General features: G+C 36.3%; 1 protein-coding gene across 1 annotated transcript in view; it reads right to left on the bottom strand.

The window, feature by feature from the left end:
• The window catches only part of ROBO2 (roundabout guidance receptor 2), a gene marked incomplete at both ends in the record, with an annotated part of 445,132 nt that overhangs the window by 381,073 nt on the left and 44,620 nt on the right, over positions 1–19,439 (bottom strand). The window lies entirely within an intron of this gene.

Genomic DNA, 19,439 nt, shown 5'->3' with positions numbered 1-19,439 from the left:
TTAAATCAGTTTCCAAATGCATCTCAGAGAATGGGCTATGACAATGGTTTAAAGCTTTATTCCCCACCGCAGTTACAAGTCATCACAATGCTGACTCTAATCAGGTTACTCTGCATCTGTCTGTCACAAATAACCTAGTAACAACTAAATGGATTGCCATAAATCTTTCAATTAGAATTTATAACTTTATTAGCACAATATTTTTGAACTGATTGCATTACTTTGAAGAGCAGCTTTCATTTATTTTGTCATTTGGGGGTCAAATGTGTGCAACGGCTGGAAGCTGCACATACAATAGGAAGCCTTACTTCAACTTCTGTGGTCACCAGAATTTCTCTTCTCAACAGACTATAGCCAAGTTTTTTTAAAATAAATCCTTTTCTTACTGCATGGAACTTGAATGATGATACGCCACTTGGCTAAATGTCACTAAGTTTCTTTCTGACACACAAGGGTCATACTGCCACTTTTATGGCCCCGATAAGGCTTCATAAAAGAGTAATTTACCATTGGATAAGCTTTCAAATGGTTTTATGTCTTTCTTTCTTTGTTTGTTTTGCTTCAGAGCTGTTGAAATTGTTGAGAAGGATTAAATCTCCAAACAGAGAGCAAGTATTAAATGATATTCAATAATCATAACCAATGTGGCTTTATACATTTCCATCTTATTTCATCAGGTAGTAGAAAATAGCCAGAACTCTTAAATGTTTGTTTCATTAATACATAAGTACTGTACATGTTGTTTTTTGAACTCTAACACTTCCAAACCACATACAATACAGTAAAGAGAAGATAACCTGAACAGCTAACTCATATGAAGATACTTCAGCATTTTAAATTAAATACACGGATATACAAACACGTCTTCATGTTAATGTGTATATTGTATATATATAATGTATATATACACATGCACATACACTTTCAGTATAAACAGCAGTTCAAGCTGCATTCTTGTTTTAAGGAACTAGCTTTTATAAATTTTAGAAATATTGGAAAAACTACGAAATTTAAGAAAAAAATAATCAGTAATAGCAATTATTTTAGGGAGTCTGAAGGTAAAGCCACTTTCCTACTTGAATGCTGAAAAAGATCAGTAATTCAATTCAAATGGAAACCTTCATGAAGTAAAGGTTTAGAAACACCCATGAATTATTTTTTTAAGAACCTGCTTATTAAATGGGATTTTCCAAAGTTCTGTAAGACTGATAACACACTGCATTCTCTGGTGTTATTTCTGGATAACTTCTTAGCGTTCACTGGCTCTGTACATGTGCAAGCAGAGGTACAAGTAACTGATCTCTGTTTTCTGTACTTACAGATCTAGAGGAAAGGTGCACAACAGGTGGAAGGTGCAAAGGGACCGCTGTCTAACAAATGCTGTCCACTTACACTTCCAAACAATAGGAAAAAAAACAACTTTCGAGAAAGTGGGCTGATTAATAGAAGTCGCTGGTTTAGGATTTGCTTTTAAACTGAATGGTTCTAAACTGAGACAGCAGAGGTTTTAAATTGAACCAGGGGGGAATTTAGGTTATATACTTGGAGGAAGTTTTTCACTCAGAGGATGGTGACAAACTGAAACAGTTTGCCCAAGGAGGTTATGGATGTCCCGTCCCTGGAGGCATTCAAGGCCAGGCTGGATGTGGCTCTGGGCAGCCTGGTCTGGTGGTTGGCGACCCTGCACATAGCAGGGGAGTTGACATGTGATGATCATTGTGGTCCTTTTCAACCCAGGTCATTCTGTGATTCTATGTTTCTCTGATTTATATCTTAACTTACAAATACAGAAATTTTTGCACAAAATTTTACTCAAAAAAGAAAAAAGAAAAAAGAAAAAAAAAAAAAAAAGGAATCTTAATATCAGCACTGTTTTCTCTTTGTCCTGGACAAGCCAGAAGCCACACAGGGATCATAGAAGAACAAAGACATTCTTGCTGCTCTGAAAGACCCAAGCTCTTCGCCTGCCACAGCCCTCTTTGGCCAGTACCACATAATTCACAATTTAGCCTTATCTACTCTCTGCATTGACCAAATATTTTTAATTCTATATCTTACACTCAAAATAAGAGCTGGAATAAAAACATTAAAATCTATAACGAGGGAAAAAAAAATAAGTACTATCCCCTTAATTTAAGACTTTGGCAGTATGCAGCAATTGATGTATAAGCAAACCACTGAACAAGCGAAGTGTAAAAAATACCCATTTGAGGCACTGATTCAGGCTGTGGTCCATTTGAAAATGAAGTAAATGATCACGTAATTACACACTACTACAATAAAGCAGAATCATGTTTGACAAGCAAACCTTTATCTACAAAAATATATATGTAAATTAAGGTGCACATACAACGTACACTCATAGTCTACAGACAACTGAATATTTCATTTTGCATTATTTGAAACAAGCACATCACAGGCAAATATATCTTTGCTGTATGCAAATTAAAAGGAAAACAAAGCAAAACAAGATCAATACTGTTACATAACAAAGGAACCTTCCTGCTCTAGCTTGTTATCCTAGGTTATTCAAATGGTGACTTGCACACTAAGATTTGAGTCCATTTCAACCCCAAGCATACTGAAACACTTCAGCAAACAAACCAGGACTTGGTATTCCTGTCAACAACCTAAATTTGGAATTGCAGGAGCTGTGTGTGCCTCTCAAACCCATCTGTCAACCAAAAATCAGAAACAGACAGAAGAAACACAAACTCAGAAGCACAGATCACACCCTTCTCCCTGTCTCCATGCACTTCTACATCCTCTTTAACTGAACCTCCATCCAAAAATAAATTTGTTGAGGACTGTCCAAGATTCGTAAGCTAGACCATTTTAAAGATGGTATGCACAGAGATGTCAGTTGTTAGAAATCACACTATATTCATTTTCAAGCACGTATGCCCAAAGGAGCCAAAATAACTTCTATCTTTACACACCTGCCTTCTATTGAAACAAGGTTAAATAACAGTCTTAAAAATGTTAAATGGCTCAAAATAAACCAGTGGTATTTGATTCCTTAATAAAGATGAGTAACAGCAAAAGAGTTACAAAGTTTTCTGTTCTGTAATGTTTTATTTTCTACACTGGAATCTTACTCAACATCTAAAGAAATTGGAAGAAAATAAAAATAATGAGTAGTCATGTACTGTCTAAAATCTGTAAGTCCCTCCTTTTAAAAGCATATCCCCTGGGACTTATAAGGAAATACAGCACTTAACTCTCTTCAGAACTAGTCAATTATAACACTAGGACAGATCAGTCAAACTGCTCATCTTTTACGTCCAGGAGACAGGGCTTGATTCTTCTGCCTACCCCTCTGCAGATTTAATTATTAAAAAAAAAAAAATTAAAAATAACCACTGTGAGTACAATTTCCTCTGGCTCCTGGCTGGTAACCACCACGAAAGTGTCCACATTTGTCTTTATATGCTGGAATGCAGTCATAGCAGGTTTATACTAACCTAAAGACTATGAAAGTAGAGAAGAGATAGGAAAAAGGAATTACCGCCTATATTAAGCTTCAAATAAATCAGACGTGGCTTGTGACATTATTTCACTGGACTATTGTACTGTCAGGATGAGAGATCACATGAAAATTATTTTTTAAAAAATACTTTTAACACTTGGTATACTTGTAAAATGTAACGTACTGAACAAAGCCTTAGGTTCATGTATTATATAAAAATTCTTCATGCTCCCGACATAAATTTAAGAAGGTTTTGATCTTGCAAGTTCTGAATCTAACAATCCAAGCTCTGCATTCAGTTTTAGGAAGCTTTCTCATATTTTCTTGTAGTATTTAGGTGGGAAAATACACCCAGATATTAAAATACACCCAGATATTAAAGCAGTAAGTGTAATCTATCTTTAATTAAAGAGGGTTCTTTGTTGTAAGAAGAGTTTTCATTCCCAGGCTCCCTTAATGCCATCTAAAATCCTGTTCAACATAAACTCCACAAATGTAAAGATTTAAACACTGCTTCCCAATACAATGATAGCATGTTTCACTCAAAAAAAAATAACAAAAACTCAGATAAAACTGATCTTCTTACTTGCTAATTTCCAATCAAATTTCACCTTTTATTTTAAAATACAAGTTTTTATCAGTTATGACTACATTTTTTAAAAAGCTTATTTTTAACTCAAGACCATGCAGTTGCAAAAGCAAGTACATGGTGTACCTAAAACCTCATTAGATTGATCTGTATTATACTTAACCACTGAAATGGAAAACTAAGAATATTAATATGGCAGCTTTGACACCGCAACAATTGATGCAAATTCTAGGGTCTAACTTGATAATTCCTGCATGCTTCCCCCAGTGAAAGAGCAGAACTATTGTCATATTATAAGCATACACGTAGTTCAACTTTACTTCATTTTTGTATCAGGGGACTGTGACAAAGAACTGGAATTCATTTTCTGAAAAAAATACAGCTTATGTGTCAATAAAAGGAAGCAAGAAAAGTCACAAGAATTAATGAGGTTGATTATAAATCAGAGATCTCAAAAGGATATTGTCAACTGTAAATCAAGTCAAATGTCAACCTTGGGTTAAAAGTCATTCAAAGTGCTATATGTGTTCTTCAATGCTTTGGGATAATCTCTTCTAAATTAATGCTTCCTTATCACTTTCCATTCCCAATATATTCAAGGCACCAAAAAATAAAAAAAAATTAAAAAAAAAGATGAAGTTGAAAATAGTATGCCAAGCAGGCATATGCATATTAAGTCTCTCTGGGCTAAAAGAACAACTTGCATTCAAAACTCTGTACGCAGCTAAATACTTATCAAATGAGTGAACAGGGCTCAGTCATCAAGTGAAGCAACACATCTCTAGCTACCTGCAGTACTTTACTGTGGTTATCTCAATATTTCATATCAGCAATATATTCTCATCACCTCACAAACTCTTTTAAGATAAAGAAGTAACTAATGATTTTCTAAACAAAGGTCATAATATACAGGAGATCTGTAGCAGAAAAAATAAAACCACAGCATTATCTATCCTAATCAAAAGGTGGATGGGCTACTATCTAAAAGGAAAAAAATGAAATCTATACTACCAGAGATGTTCAGTGGATATGAATAACTTTTGGTAATTAAAAGATCTCCCTATAAAACTGTTATATTAACTGAAGCCAAAAGTTGATGATGTTTTAAAAGAAGAAAACTAGAAATTAGGTACTTGTTAAGATCTAAGATATAGTGGAAAGGAAAACAAGGAAAACAAGGAAAACAAGGAAAACAAGGAAAACAAGGAAGGAAGGAAAACAAGGAAGGAAGGAAGGAAGGAAGGAAGGAAGGAAGGAAGGAAGGAAGGAAGGAAGGAAGGAAGGAAGGAAGGAAGGAAGGAAGGAAGGAAGGAAGGAAGGAAGGAAGGAAGGAAGGAAGGAAGGAAGGAAGGAAGGAAGGAAGGAAGGAAGGAAGGAAGGAAGGAAGGAAGGAAGGAAGGAAGGCAAACCACTAAATTGAAAATCATAAGAATTATGGCTCCTTTTAGCTTGAATATGATTGAATCCATGACTTATGTCATTTTTAACACAGGGCCAACATAGAAGATTTATTACAATTTAACTGATGAAAATAATAATTCTCTATAATTCCATGCCCATGATTTCTGATGCTATATCTGAGGCTGCAACAGTAGAATATATTATATTCCTTTACGCACCTGTTAAATACCTATTCTGTGACTGAGCTCCACTTGAGCAGCACTAACATCAGCCAAAGCTGGTGGTCAGTTCAACTATGGAAGATCTCTGCACACCACAACACATTCCAAAAAACTAAATCTCTTATTCATTGTTATCAAGACTAACAATGTCTTAATAAAAAGTAACTACACAGACCCTATAAAGTGACATTTAAGCATCATTGAAACATGCAAGACATATATGTTATCTGGGAAAGCTAGTAAACTCCAAACTGTAAGAAAGCAGCATTTTTACTTTAAGGTGAAAAAAAATAAAAAAATAAAAAAATAAAATAAAAAAAAAAATCCAACCACATTAGCAAGTATCTCCAATGAACTGTGATACATAATGAACAAGAGCATGGCAGATAAACTCTAACTGCTGTCTTGCAGTATAGCTCCACATATTACATTATTTCAGTAACAGGGGATAGTATCTCCCTTTTATCCAGTAATAACCTTATCGAGAGCCTCTAATTTTGTTTTATATCTTGAGTGCTTACAGTAAATAAGGATATGTCACTGTTAGGAAATAACTTTAAGTGGTTTTCTCTCTGAAATGATATGTAAGTCATAGCATTCCAATAAAGCCAGAAAATGAAAAATCTCACAATAGGGCCTTAACTGCTGAAGAACAAAAGTTTTCATTTTTTTCTTCATATATCTCTTCATACTTCTTTTGAATTACAGTCATTTATCGTTCTTTTTCACATTATCTTCCTCCTCTCTTATTACATCCTGCATAACAAACTAAAACCACGCCTAGGAGAAAAATGAGCTCCCATTCTGAAGTCCATAATGCAAATGGGAAACACAAGAATTATTCAGTGAAATCAAAAGCCAGAATGAAGGAATTTGCCTTATTAACTAATTCCATATTGCAGCCTTTTTTTTTTTTTTTTCCTGTGGAAGGAAAGAATTAATTCTTGGATATCTTGGATATCTAGTTATTGAATACACATGCAAGTGCAAACAAGCTCAACATTTAACACACTGTGCCCCACACTTGGAAAGCATCATAGAATTACGGTGGGAAAACAGCAAGAGGACAGATAATGCTACAGAAAAGTACAGAGAAATGAGAAGCTGAAAAAAATAGCAATATATTCTTTAAAGATCAAAACAAAGGAGGCATGAAGTACTCTCACAAGTGGAATAGGGGAAAAGTGAAAATCTCATTAGCATAGATTTATCATAATTACAACAACAAACACTGAGAAAATAGTTCTCAATACTTAGAAGAATTTTTTAAGGATTAACTTCTGCATCATGATAGCCACTATTATTGTATCAGCCTTGGCAAGGCTATGAAGTCTAAAACAGCCTCTCCATACAGACCTCCCATGAATCTTCCTATTTTGTCATAAATGTCAACATATGAAGTCTGATTTTTGTAACCTAGAAATGCAGAAATGCATCACCTCCAACAGGGTTTATTCACACTAACTTTTAGGATTGAAGACTAGAAAAAAAAAAAATCAAACTAAGATAGGTTGTCAGTCAGCAGTAGTAATCGGAATGAAATTAGGATGTCTCTATGGGTCCTGATGAGATGCAACTCAGAGAGCTGAGACAAGTGGCTGACATTAGTCACCAAGCTACTCTTGCTGACATTTGAAAAGACGAGGCAGACAGGTGAGATCCCTGGTGACTGGAAAAAGGCAATGTCACAGCCATTTTTAGGAAGGGTAGAAAGTATGATCCAGGGAACTACCAAACTGTCAGTCTCGCCTCTGTGCCAGGGAAGGCATATGGAAGAGAAGAAGGTGATATGGGATAACAAGTATGGCTTCACCAAGGGCAGGTCCTGCTTGATCAACCTTTTTGGTCATGATAATGTAACTGCATCAGTGGACAAGGTAAGAGCCACACTGACGTCATCTCCCTGGATTTCAGTAAGGTTATTGATGTGATTACCCATAATGTCTTTTTCTTCAAATTGGAAAGATATGGATTTGATGGGTGGACTGTACAATGGATGAGAAGCTGTCTGTGAGTTTGTACCCAGAGACTGGTTGTCAATGGCTCAATGACTGGTTGGAGATCAGTGACAAGTGGTGTCCCTCGTGAGTCAGTACTGGGACCAGTGCTTTTTAACATTTTCATCGATGACGTTGACAGTGGGATCAAGTGTACCCTCCACAGGATTAAGGATGACACCACGCTGAGTGGTGCAGTTGACATGCCCAAGAGACAAGATGCTATCCAGAGAGACCCAGACACACTACTATAGTTTTACACTCCAAAAACCATTACTTTTTTCTGCCTCATAAGTGTACAAAAACAGTTAACTGCCACAGAAAAGTGAAAGCTTTTTCAATTTCAAAAAGGACTTTTATTCCTCGAAATACTATGGGAAAAGACAAATAAAGGTGAATTACTGTGTAACTTAATAAGCTTTCTATGACACTAGTAAACTCTCTAGCGGTACTAATGGGAGTTTTTATCATCACAAAAGATGATGCCCTTCTAACTTCTGTAACACCAGTCCTATCCATCCTAAATACAATGTATCCCATACCCAGAGCTGTGATCACACAGGTGGCTGAGCATGTTATTGCTCAGGCAAATATGTTATGAACATTGAAGATGATGAATTATACTATGGCCAGAAGTCAGAGGTGATGAAACCAAAAATCCATCCGTAATTTTCTACTCATACAACAGCTCTGACCCATTGAACTAAATGAACGTATTTAATCCCCAACTAGTCAACTGATCAGGAAGTGCCACAGGATAAATGGAATGCACTGACAGAGAAGATAGACACTACCTGAATCACTGTCACAATCAGAAAAGTAAAAGCATATCTTATTATATCAGCATCCAACCTGCAGGTATGAATTTAATGCTGAAATCACGTTACGATACTGCCTCCCCTACACCCCTCATAATGCTGATGATGAAATATAGAACTCTTCTTGTAATATATTCCTAAAGAGTAATTTATACATTATGAATATAAAGACCATACATCTCAGACTGTTTTTTTTCAGATTAGGTTAAAAACTAAAAAAACAAAACAAAAAAAAAACAACAACCAAACCCCTCCAATTACTTCTGGTGAATCTAAGCCCACATAGCACACTGTGCAGGCAAAGGGTGCTTCTTTCTTAGCAGGTTTTTCAGCATTATTCTGGATAACGTATCCTATTCCTGTTTGACTGCTGCCAGCTTCATGACTAAGAAGAATGGCAGGCCAAATCTTGCAGCCTTCAGAGAAGTCTTAAACTTTTCCTGGCACGCAAATAACTGATCACCTAGAAAAATGGTACTTTCCCCAGGTGCTTTCCCCAGGTGTTCCTATGGCAAAACAATGTCTCCCCAGCACCAGGTTATTAATGTTTCATTTTCCTGATGTTCTGTGTTGGCAACCATGACAGAAGGCTTTGAACTTGTTTATTCGCACTTGCTTGATCCTGTTTCCACACAGCACATCACAGCCTGTGGAGCTAGGAAGATGGATGAGGAAAACTGGGGCCATGAGAGGGTCAGGGTCACGGTGTCGCTGGATCTCATTAACTGCATCACTCACTGCAGCAGTCACTTCAGAGGTCACCTCAACTGAGGAGTTTGGCATAGGTGGTGGAAGAATGGCGGAAGTGTAACACGTGTTCCCTGCAGTTGATATTATATACAGAAAGAAGAACAGGTCCTTACACCATTGCTTGACTTTTTAGGGTTTTCTGCCTTTTTGCTTAAGAAAAAAAAAAAGTGTTTAACAAGCATCTGATAGGTATCATAGCAGAGAGCACTAAAAATAAGAAAAATAAATTAACTTCGCATTTCTCCTGTCACTATCTGCAGAAATACAGAACTGCTGAAAAGAAACCAAAAAATGTACACAATATCATAGACTGGCTTTGGTATACAGTGAGAATGTACATTAATATGCATCAGTGATATATTTTTTTAATTGTGTATGTATATTTATGATAAATTAAAAGTTAAAATACAATGTAACTGTATGCTGTACAAATCATAAACACCACTACCAATATTTCATTATAATTTAAGTGTTCATTTTTCCATAACTCTAGCAAATAAATAAGTATATTCTCTTCTGCTTCTTCAACAATTCCAAATGCCACTGTTAGGAACATAATGGCATATAGATATAAAACTCCCTTTCTCATATTCATTAAATTCTGTTCTTTACATCTCCTTTCTTTGCTTTGAGCTACTCTGCAAAAGCCAAACTATTTCCCAGAGAGGTAAAAAATTGGTATTATTAAACTATTTCTAAGCACATCTGCAGCATTAGAAGAAAACGACAGAAACCAAATTCTCATTTGTTCAATACGCAGGTGCATTATGAGAGAAGTTGACACATAAGCCCAGCCCTGCACATATGCACACTGTATTTATAATTACCAGTCAAAATATTTTGATGAATGGCAAAATTAGAAAGCAAATTTAAAGCAGAATAGTCAAAGACAAGCTTTTATTCTAGTAAGTGAAAGCAAGTCCTTAGAATCCAACCAAATTAAAATCCAGTTTTAAAAAGAAATAACAATGACTAAACAAAACAAAACAAAAAAAAACACAAGAGGGTTCTGACCCAAACTTCCCACTTCCAATTTCACAACAAAATATAAAACCATGGGCTTCAGTGCAGAAGTAGCTCTATGATTTTTTCTTCAAAGTGTACCTTCTTTCTCCTCTTTACCCATTTGTTTGTTTAAAATGTCAATTTCTTGGAACCAAAGGAAAGCTTTTTGTTTGGATTTCCGTGTTTCACGGGAGAGGAAGACATAAAAAAAAATTCTATATCTTTCAACATGATCAACAATCAAAGTTTATATAATACATGCAAAATCTATTAAAAAGTCAAAAGTTTACAAGTCTGAACAAAAGTATGATGATGAACATATCACCTTTATTTTCATACGAAGCAGAGGGGAACAAACAAATGAAGACTGTCCCTTCTATTCTTAAGGTATTATGCTACCAATTAAAAGATTCACCTTCTGTTTGTAGTTCTGCAGTCAACATGTTCATACAATCATAGAATTGCTCAGGGTGGAAAAGACCTTAGAGACCATTGAGTCCACTAAATCATGTCCCTGAGCATCACATCCAAACTGCTTTTTAAACACATCCAGGGATGGTGACTCAACCACCTCCCTGGGAACAGTGCCTAACAACCCTTTCTGTAAAGAAGTTTTTCCTGATATCCCTGGCGCAACTTAAGGTCATTTCCCTTCGTTCTGTCACCTGGTATCGATGAGAAGAGACCAATTTCGCTCTCGCTGTAAGCACCTTTCAGCTATTGGAAGAGAGCAATAAGGTCTCCTCTCAGCCTCCTTTTCCCCAGACAAAGCAACCCCAGTTCCTTCAGTTGTTCCTTGTAGCACCTGGGCACGGCTGGCTCATGTTCAGCCGACTGTCCATCAGTGCACCAAGACCCCTTTCCAACAGGCAGCTTTCCAGCCACTCCCCCTCAAGCCTGTAGGGTTGCCTGGGGTTATTGTGACCAAAATGCTTGTATGACAATATGCGTGTATGTGCGTATGTACAGCAGGCTGGGAACTTCTGCATATGTTACAATTTAAAAGTAATTGAAAAAACTAACTAGTGTAAATTATTTTGCAAGGTCATTACTCACCTTATCCATGTAAGCTAAGGATATTTTCCACTGAGACTGTCATGTACGGATTAGTGATTTGATATATAAAAGAAGCAGAATGAGAGGCAACAAAATAACTTCCTTCCCACAAGCAATGATGACATCTCAAGCTTTCTGAGAGGCTTGGTTGATACTCTGGTTGATCAGAATATATTCTGATATTTCTATTGCATTTATTTCATTTGATAATTTTGTAGAAGAGATGAGCAAGAGGAGGGCCCAAGTCCAACCAGTAGAACTGAAGTTCTCTCTAGCAATTTGCAGTTGGATTTGAGATTTTGAATGCCAAGACCACCTTGTTTGACATACAAGATTACACAACAAGCCTAGCAGCACTCAACATGTGAATCACACTAAACTGCATGAATTTGAAGACTAACACGGGAGATGAGAATAACAAAATGTGCCAGGTCATATACTTTAGAACTGATCATAGGAAAACGTGCTGTAGAGTAGAAGCTCATCTGTTACAAATTACAGAGAAAGATCTGCACCAGATTACCACAGAATAACTAATGACCTACCAAATGTCTTAAAATAGTCAAAAGTGATCACAGGACAGATAGGTAAGGGAACATTGAAGGTAGTTATCAAGTGCTAGTTCATAATGTATAGCATTCTGGCCTTTAAACATTATATGCAATATAGCCACCCACATCTCAGAAAATGAATGAAAACTAGAACACGTGAAGAAAGGACTACTAGGATCAAGTAAACATTTTCCAAAAGGAGACAAGACCTCTTCTTGTTTAACATAGCAATAGGACAGATGAGAAGTGATACCATTCTGGTCTATAAACACAAAGAGAAAATAATTGAACTAAAGGAGAATCTTACCACAGAACAAGCATAAATAATGTTTATGTTTACACTGGAAACTTTAGAAGTGTTTCACTCATCATTGGAAGGCTGAAGTTCCAAGGCAAGCTTCCAACAGAAACATGAATTGGTATGAGCTCAGGGGATGAAGGGGAAAGCAATCAAATTTTTTTTCCAAGGGTAGCTTGAAACAGCACTAAATAGAATTTAAAAATACAGCTGTGCAGAATACAGGTGAGTCGGTGATCCAGGGCTCCTAATTCTTTATGTTTCTACAACCCTTTATACAATGGTAGACATATTTATGAGACAGCAGAAAGTAACTGTGTACCTATCTCTTCTAACATGATGAGGCAGTTTCCAGAATATCAGCATATGTTCACCTCATTGCCACTTGAAAAATTCAAGTAAGGGCAGAGGAAGAAAAATCTACTACTTCATTTCCCACATGAGTTCCAAGTACCATAAACTTATTCCAAGAACAACACCTGTGAAAACATCTGAAGTGGAAGTATCACCAAAGCCATGATTAAATTTTAGTTCTCCAAGAATGGAAGCAGGGGAAAGACAGTCTCTGAACAAAGACAGCAAAAAATAGGAAAGGCAGCGAAGATTCTGGTTTCCTCAAACAAATACAGTGATTATCAGAATGAAAAGCTATACACATACATGTATGTGTGTATGTGTATAAAATATTCACCAATCTCCCTCTAATAATTGATGTTAATTAGCATAGTAATGAACTTCATTTGTATTGAGATCATGCAACATTTGCAAATGAATGGTCTGTAGTACTGCCTCAAATGAGTATTTTTTAAAGCCTATTTGACATCAGAGAATAGTACAACATGTCTGAAGCATATGCCAACAATAGCTAATATTTCAATTAATATTCAAACAGTGCTTATAGGGTCCTGAGCAAAGGGAACAGAAGTGTAAAAATGCAGTGTTATCTTGTTTTCCTTCATTTCTCAGATGAACTAAAAATCAGAGAAATGTCAACCAAAAACTGAGTACGAGACATGCACGCTAACTGAAGATCAGCCAATAGGTGATCTCTTTCAAGGTTTCTGTAAAGTCATCAACTGTTCTTTTGCTTTCAACATTTTATCAGGTAGAACATTCAAAGATACATAAACAGCAGGATTTGATTAAAAAAAAAGAAATCAAAGGCAAGGGGAAGGAAGTAAGCCGATAAAAATCAAATGAGAAAATGTGTAAGAAATTATTAGAAGCAGATTCAGATCAAGAGCACTGCAAATAGCTTCTAAAATATAACACTGGAAGTTCTATTTTAGGTGGAAAATGAGTAGACCCTGGGCAGAAAAAAAATCAAGGAATAAATTAGAGATGCTACAGAAAGCTTCTTTAACCATTTCTGCATGTGAGAAACTATTTCTACTACATAGAATAGGATAATACTGAAGTGTGTATATATATATGTGTATATATGTGTGTGCGTGTATATGTGTATACACTCTATATACATATATATATACATACACACACACACACAGGTGCAATAGAGTACAGTACAAAAACACTTCAACCAGTTCTGAAGGAATTAATTCACACTGAGGTAGAAATTTTCAATTGTTAAGGAAACTTTTCACTGGACTTCTCAACACATAAGACCAGCTAAGCTAAAGTGCCCAGAGTGAACACTTCTCAGGTAACAAAGCCTGCTTATTTTGTGTGAAGCTGTGTATCTCTCTTTAAATCTTTTTAGGCTTGTGAACATTCACCAAAAGTCAATTATAAGATGACTATGCTACAGAAAATACACTCTCACAAGTGTTTATACTTATCCTAGGGGAACTCAGAAGCAACAAAAATACACCCTTAAATGAAAACTAGTATAAGAAAGAATTAGAAATATGTATTTTTTTTCTTTAATGAAAAGGGGACATGAAGATGAAACATCCATCTGGACTTCATTTCTCTGATATATCTTCACTCTTTGGCACTTATTAATCTCTAATTTCAAATAGCAACTGTAAGGATTAAATTGTGCCCTACACAAAAATGTCTCTAAAACTAGAATTTGCAATGGTTTCAATCTAATCACAGAAATTTCTCACTACAAAAAACTACAAAAGTATACAAGCTTAAAGTGTTCCACCAATCTTACAAAACTTGCCTTGTCCCCAATTATCTAACCAGATAGAACTTTCTGTATTTTGTCCTACACGGGGGATTTTGTTTTCATTATACGTAATAGCCATGGCTTGTTATATTAACTCTTAGAAAAATGGAGAGAAAGAAAAAGCATGATGATTTTCAGTGTTCTGCTGTGACTCATCCCCAGGCTTCAGTAAGGATCAATCTTCAGCATTTCAGTTTCTACAACAGTTACTTTTGTCTTAATGAGAGTAAAAGTCTGTAGGTTTCAACAGCAAGCTCTTCACATGCCATTGAAAAGAATGAGGATAAAATGGATGTAAGTAAATGAACTTTTACACATCATCACACATTAGTGTAACCTTGACCAAAGCAAATCAGACTCAGAAATTTGAATTCATAACAGTGTTTATATTTACATTATATGCTTAACAGAAACTAGATGAAAAATAATCCATCCCCTTCAGAGTCACATATATTTTGCTAGATATTAATGCTATTTTTACAGGTGATCTTTATTCTAAATATGTCAAGTGAAATGATTGACTCCATTATTATGAGCATATTGTAGCCTTTTGCAGATGTTCCTGCAAATTGTCATTAGCTTTATGGTACAGAGATGATTGCATAGCATTTATTTCATACCTCCCACCCTTTATTCACATAGTACTACAGCATATCAGTTTTATTTATAAAATTACTGTCTCCCATGTGTAAGATGTGGATTTGGAGTACACCTGTGACTCTTCACACTAAATTCAGTGTATTACTGTAACCACTCTTATTAAAGATAAAACATAACTCAGTTTTGAATTTAACATAAACAAGATCATTATATTTGGAAAGTGTTTCAAAGCCTGCTATTCAAGCAATCTGTGACATATAAATAATGCAAGACCTTTCTCCAAATGACTTCAGTTCAAGCACAGATTCGGAAAGATGGAAACCCAAATTTACTCTGCCATCACAAAATTAAATCTATTTCTGGTTATTCAACTGAATTATGAAGCCAAGTCCTCCAGTTGTGTTTTCTATTAGCACCAACCCACACACTTCTACCCTTTGCCAACCCATGCAGAAAAGAATCTTATTTGTGAATATTCCCAGGCTTTATTCTTATATTAAAATGGATTCTTATATTAAAATGGAAGTAAATCCTAGCTAATCTAAAAAGCCTACTATTTTCTTTTAAAAGAAAGTATGGTAGAAAATTGGTCTTTTCTTCCCTTCCCTTGACCTTCCGACCTTTGAACCGCAACCTCCTTGCCACTAAAGCGTTCAACACCTCATTTAATCTCTCCTTGCTGCATTGGCACAGCAGTGAGAAAGGAAAAGGGAAAAAAAAATAATCTGGGGACTTCATCAATTTTTCATGAATTTTCATTTAGGCCGAAGCCCCCTCTAACAGCGGTCGATAGATCAAGCTGCTGTCACATATTTAACACCTGGGGCTACAGCTGCTCTCCCTAGGGGCTACCGCTGACTCAGGCTGGATCAGAGCCTGGTGACTCAGAGCAAGGACCCCTCATGCTCTCTCTGTTGCTTACAATGGCGCCCCATTGCTGGGGACTGAAATCCTATCTATGTCTTCCGATAGTCCCACTGGAAAACTCCAGCACATTGGTTCAATCATGTCAATTCATACACTGTAAAAAACTGTGCCTTTATTTTAACAATGAAAGTTTTCAAGAGTGATTTTCAAGAATTAAATCAATTTCATAAAAATAAGATGAACTCCCTTTTCTAAATCTCCCCAGAAATTTTTGCTGCTAAGATACTTCTAATAATGCCAATCCTGGTTCAATTTTGTTTAAAAAAACTGCCACATATAAATGGAGAAATAAAGAAATATGTTCTATTATTCTGAATAAGATTCTTTAAATGTTTTAGGACTAGAACATTTATTTTTAATGATAGAATCATAAGACATACAAATACTACATCAGAATTTGCCACAATGAAAAAAAAGATTCTGTTACTAGAAATAGAATTATCTTTACTGTTTGAGGAAGGTTCTTACAAACAAAAAGAAGGAAGGCAAGGGGAGGCGAGGCGAGGCGAGGGAAGGGGAGGGAAGGGAAGGGAATGGAAGGGAAGGGAAGGGGAGGGGAGGGGAGGGGAGGGGAGGGGAGGGGAGGGGAGGGGAGGGGAGGGAAGGGAAGGGAAGGGAAGGGAAGGGAAGGGAAGGGAAGGGAAGGGAAGGGAAGGGAAGGGAAGGGAAGGGAAGGGAAGGGAAGGGAAGGGAAGGGAAGGGAAGGGAAGGGAAGGGAAGGGAAGGGAAGGGAAGGGAAGGGAAGGGAAGGGAAGGGAAGGGAAGGGAAGGGAAGGGAAGGGAAGGGAAGGGAAGGGAAGGGAAGGGAAGGGAAGGGAAGGGAAGGGAAGGGAAGGGAAGGGAAGGGAAGGGAAGGGAAGGGAAGGGAAGGGAAGGGAAGGGAAGGGAAACTGACCCTGACAAAAAACAGCACTGACTGATGCATTTAAGAAGAATTAAACAGAATGTCTAGCCCAGACTATGCCTTACAATACTAACATCTATTTCTCCCTCAATATCCTCTGGAATAAACACTCCCTAAAATTACAAACAGTTCTTAAAGCATGTTCTGTATGGTAAGGATGTTCTTTAAGTAGCTTCTCAAATCAAAGTTCCTCACAGTTTTTTGAGATATTTTCTGTGAATATTCTATGATTTGATGGATCTACTTTTCTGATTATGCATATAAGTAGATACAAATATTTCCCTTTAATTGTATGAAAATGCTTTCAACCGGCATGGATTTAAAAGCAGATTTAAATTCTGGTATCTAAATTCATTATGCTTGGGAAAGATGTTAACTGTTCCTACATTAAAAAAAAAAAAAAAAAAAGAGCTCTGGGACTTCAGCAACTTGTAAAAATCACTTCAAAACCAAGGGGGAAAGTGATTACATTCAAGATGGGCCACTTTCTGTCCTCTGAATCACTACATGATCGAACTGAATTTCACTTAAGCTTTTTCTTCTATCTAATGGGTACATCAGAAGATTTTCAATGTTGGTGCTTTGGGGCCAGATGACCATGGAAGGGAAAAATGAAAGGATAAAAGAATGAATCGCAATTAATGCAATATCATCTGAATGCATAAGCGTGACCACACTTAACAGAACTTAACAGAAAATGCCAAAACATTTCTTCATAAATAATTCAAAAGTTCCAAGTGTGCGTTAGTGTGGAATGACAATATAATAAGAAAGTAAAACAATTGTTGGTTTTTCCACTAAAATAGCAGACTCAAGTATTTTAGACCTTAGAAGTTTTTCTCTAATAGCACAATTTGAGGCCACCTACAGTCATCTAGTAATCCAAAACCGTGTTGTCAGCAAAGGACAACCACCCTTTCTCTGGTGATGAAAACAGCTTAGCTCAGTGTGTAAAGAGCAGTTTTCAACACCATTAGAGATAGCAGAAGGAAGCCCTGATTGCATGTGGCTGTCTCAGTTCCCTCAGACAGGGCCCTGGCAGCCAGGCAACTCACTGCCCTTAGAAGTGTGGAAAACACGAGAATGAGGACTTAATGCTGACAACAGGCTGTCAGCAACAACTCATTTCTCAAGTGTGTACATGGCCTGTCACAGGTTTGCCCACTTTTTTCACTCCAGAAATGCTGACATTAGAAATAGTTGTTCTCTAAAAGTCAATTTAAAACTTAATTTATAGATAAAAGTTTCAAAATCAAGGAAAATTAGTCAGTTTGGGTATCTCTCTCCACAAGATTCTTTTGATACACCTCTTCTGATGTTGCCATGCATTTTCGTAACCTATGAGCATAAAACAAGAGGATCTCTAAAATTTAACAAACGAACAATGATTACAGTTTGGGTTTTTCTCTTTGAAAATACCTTCTTATAATCACAATCATGGTATGGCTCAAGGAAAGACAAAGCAGTGTTTAATTTAAGTGGTAACAGAATGCCTGCCTTAGACTGCTAAACCATTTAACTGGAAAATTCAGTCAGTTAAATTTCAAAGCTACGAAAACAATTTAAAAATGTGATGTCAGGTGCATGTTGCTATTGCAGAAACTTTGGCTATAGTTTCAGATCTAAAGTTTCATGTTCTGTGATCCTTCTGACAATGAAACTTGGTATTATTATTTTTAAAGTCTCGTACTGTCTCACATGCAGTTCATGCATGACCTGCCATCAGTTATAGTGGTTAAAGAAATAATGCCAAAGACTGGAGATGCTGTAACAAGAGTCTCACAGCAGCCACTGAAGTAGGGATCAGAGAAAACTGATAGAACATAGAGTACCTCTGAATTCCAAAATAACCAATCACTTCAGTTTGATGACTCAAAGCATAACTTTAACAGTGTTCTGAGCTTCAATGGGAGATGTCTAAATCTTAACACGATTATCTAAGATCTCAAATGTTTAAGTCTTTCACGCAGGGTTTCTCAATAGATAGCTTAAAACAAAAAAACATGTATATAAACACAGGAATAATCCAGCTAAAGTTCATCTGTATTTGTACTCACCCAGCTTTCAACCTTTCTTAAACTGGTCATCTTCTCAATTCCTAAATAGCTACCTACACTTAGTAGTAAAGTAACATGATGATGCCTTTATCAGCAGATATACATTTATTAGTGGCTCAAACAAACCTGCTTTTATTCTTCCTTTAAAACAGTTCTTAATCTAGGTTGTGGCAAGGAAAAGGCTGTGAACAGGTCTGTTCTACTCAGCCTATGCCAACATCTAACTAATTCAAGAATGTCATTTTCTGCAATTTGTGAAAAGACTGAAAACCTACGTTCATGTCACAATAGCTATAAAAGTCCCAGACTGCATCAGGAATAAAGTTTGCTTTTTTCTACCTCTATTTTTTTAGGCCACCATATGTTTTTTGTGTCTTCTTAAATCCATTCTCTACCAACTAAGTGATGAAAGCTTGTGCTGAAGCCCTAATCCAGTCAAACACATTTTGCTGAAATTACAGCCAAATGAAGAACTGTGAGGGGAAAATTAAAGATCAGCAAGAGAACAGCATTTATAATTCCACTAAAACACACAATTATGCAAAGGAACACAGCTACGCTTTGTTGATACTCTGAAAAAAAATAATCAAGTTTTTTTTTCAACCCATACAATCAAGCAGCAAAAATTACTAAGCAAAATGTTACATTTTATATATGAT

Source organism: Tetrao urogallus, assembly GCF_951394365.1.
Source record: "Tetrao urogallus genome assembly, chromosome: 1".
Classification (NCBI taxonomy): domain Eukaryota; kingdom Metazoa; phylum Chordata; class Aves; order Galliformes; family Phasianidae; genus Tetrao; species Tetrao urogallus.
This window is presented reverse-complemented; position numbering and strand designations above follow the sequence as displayed.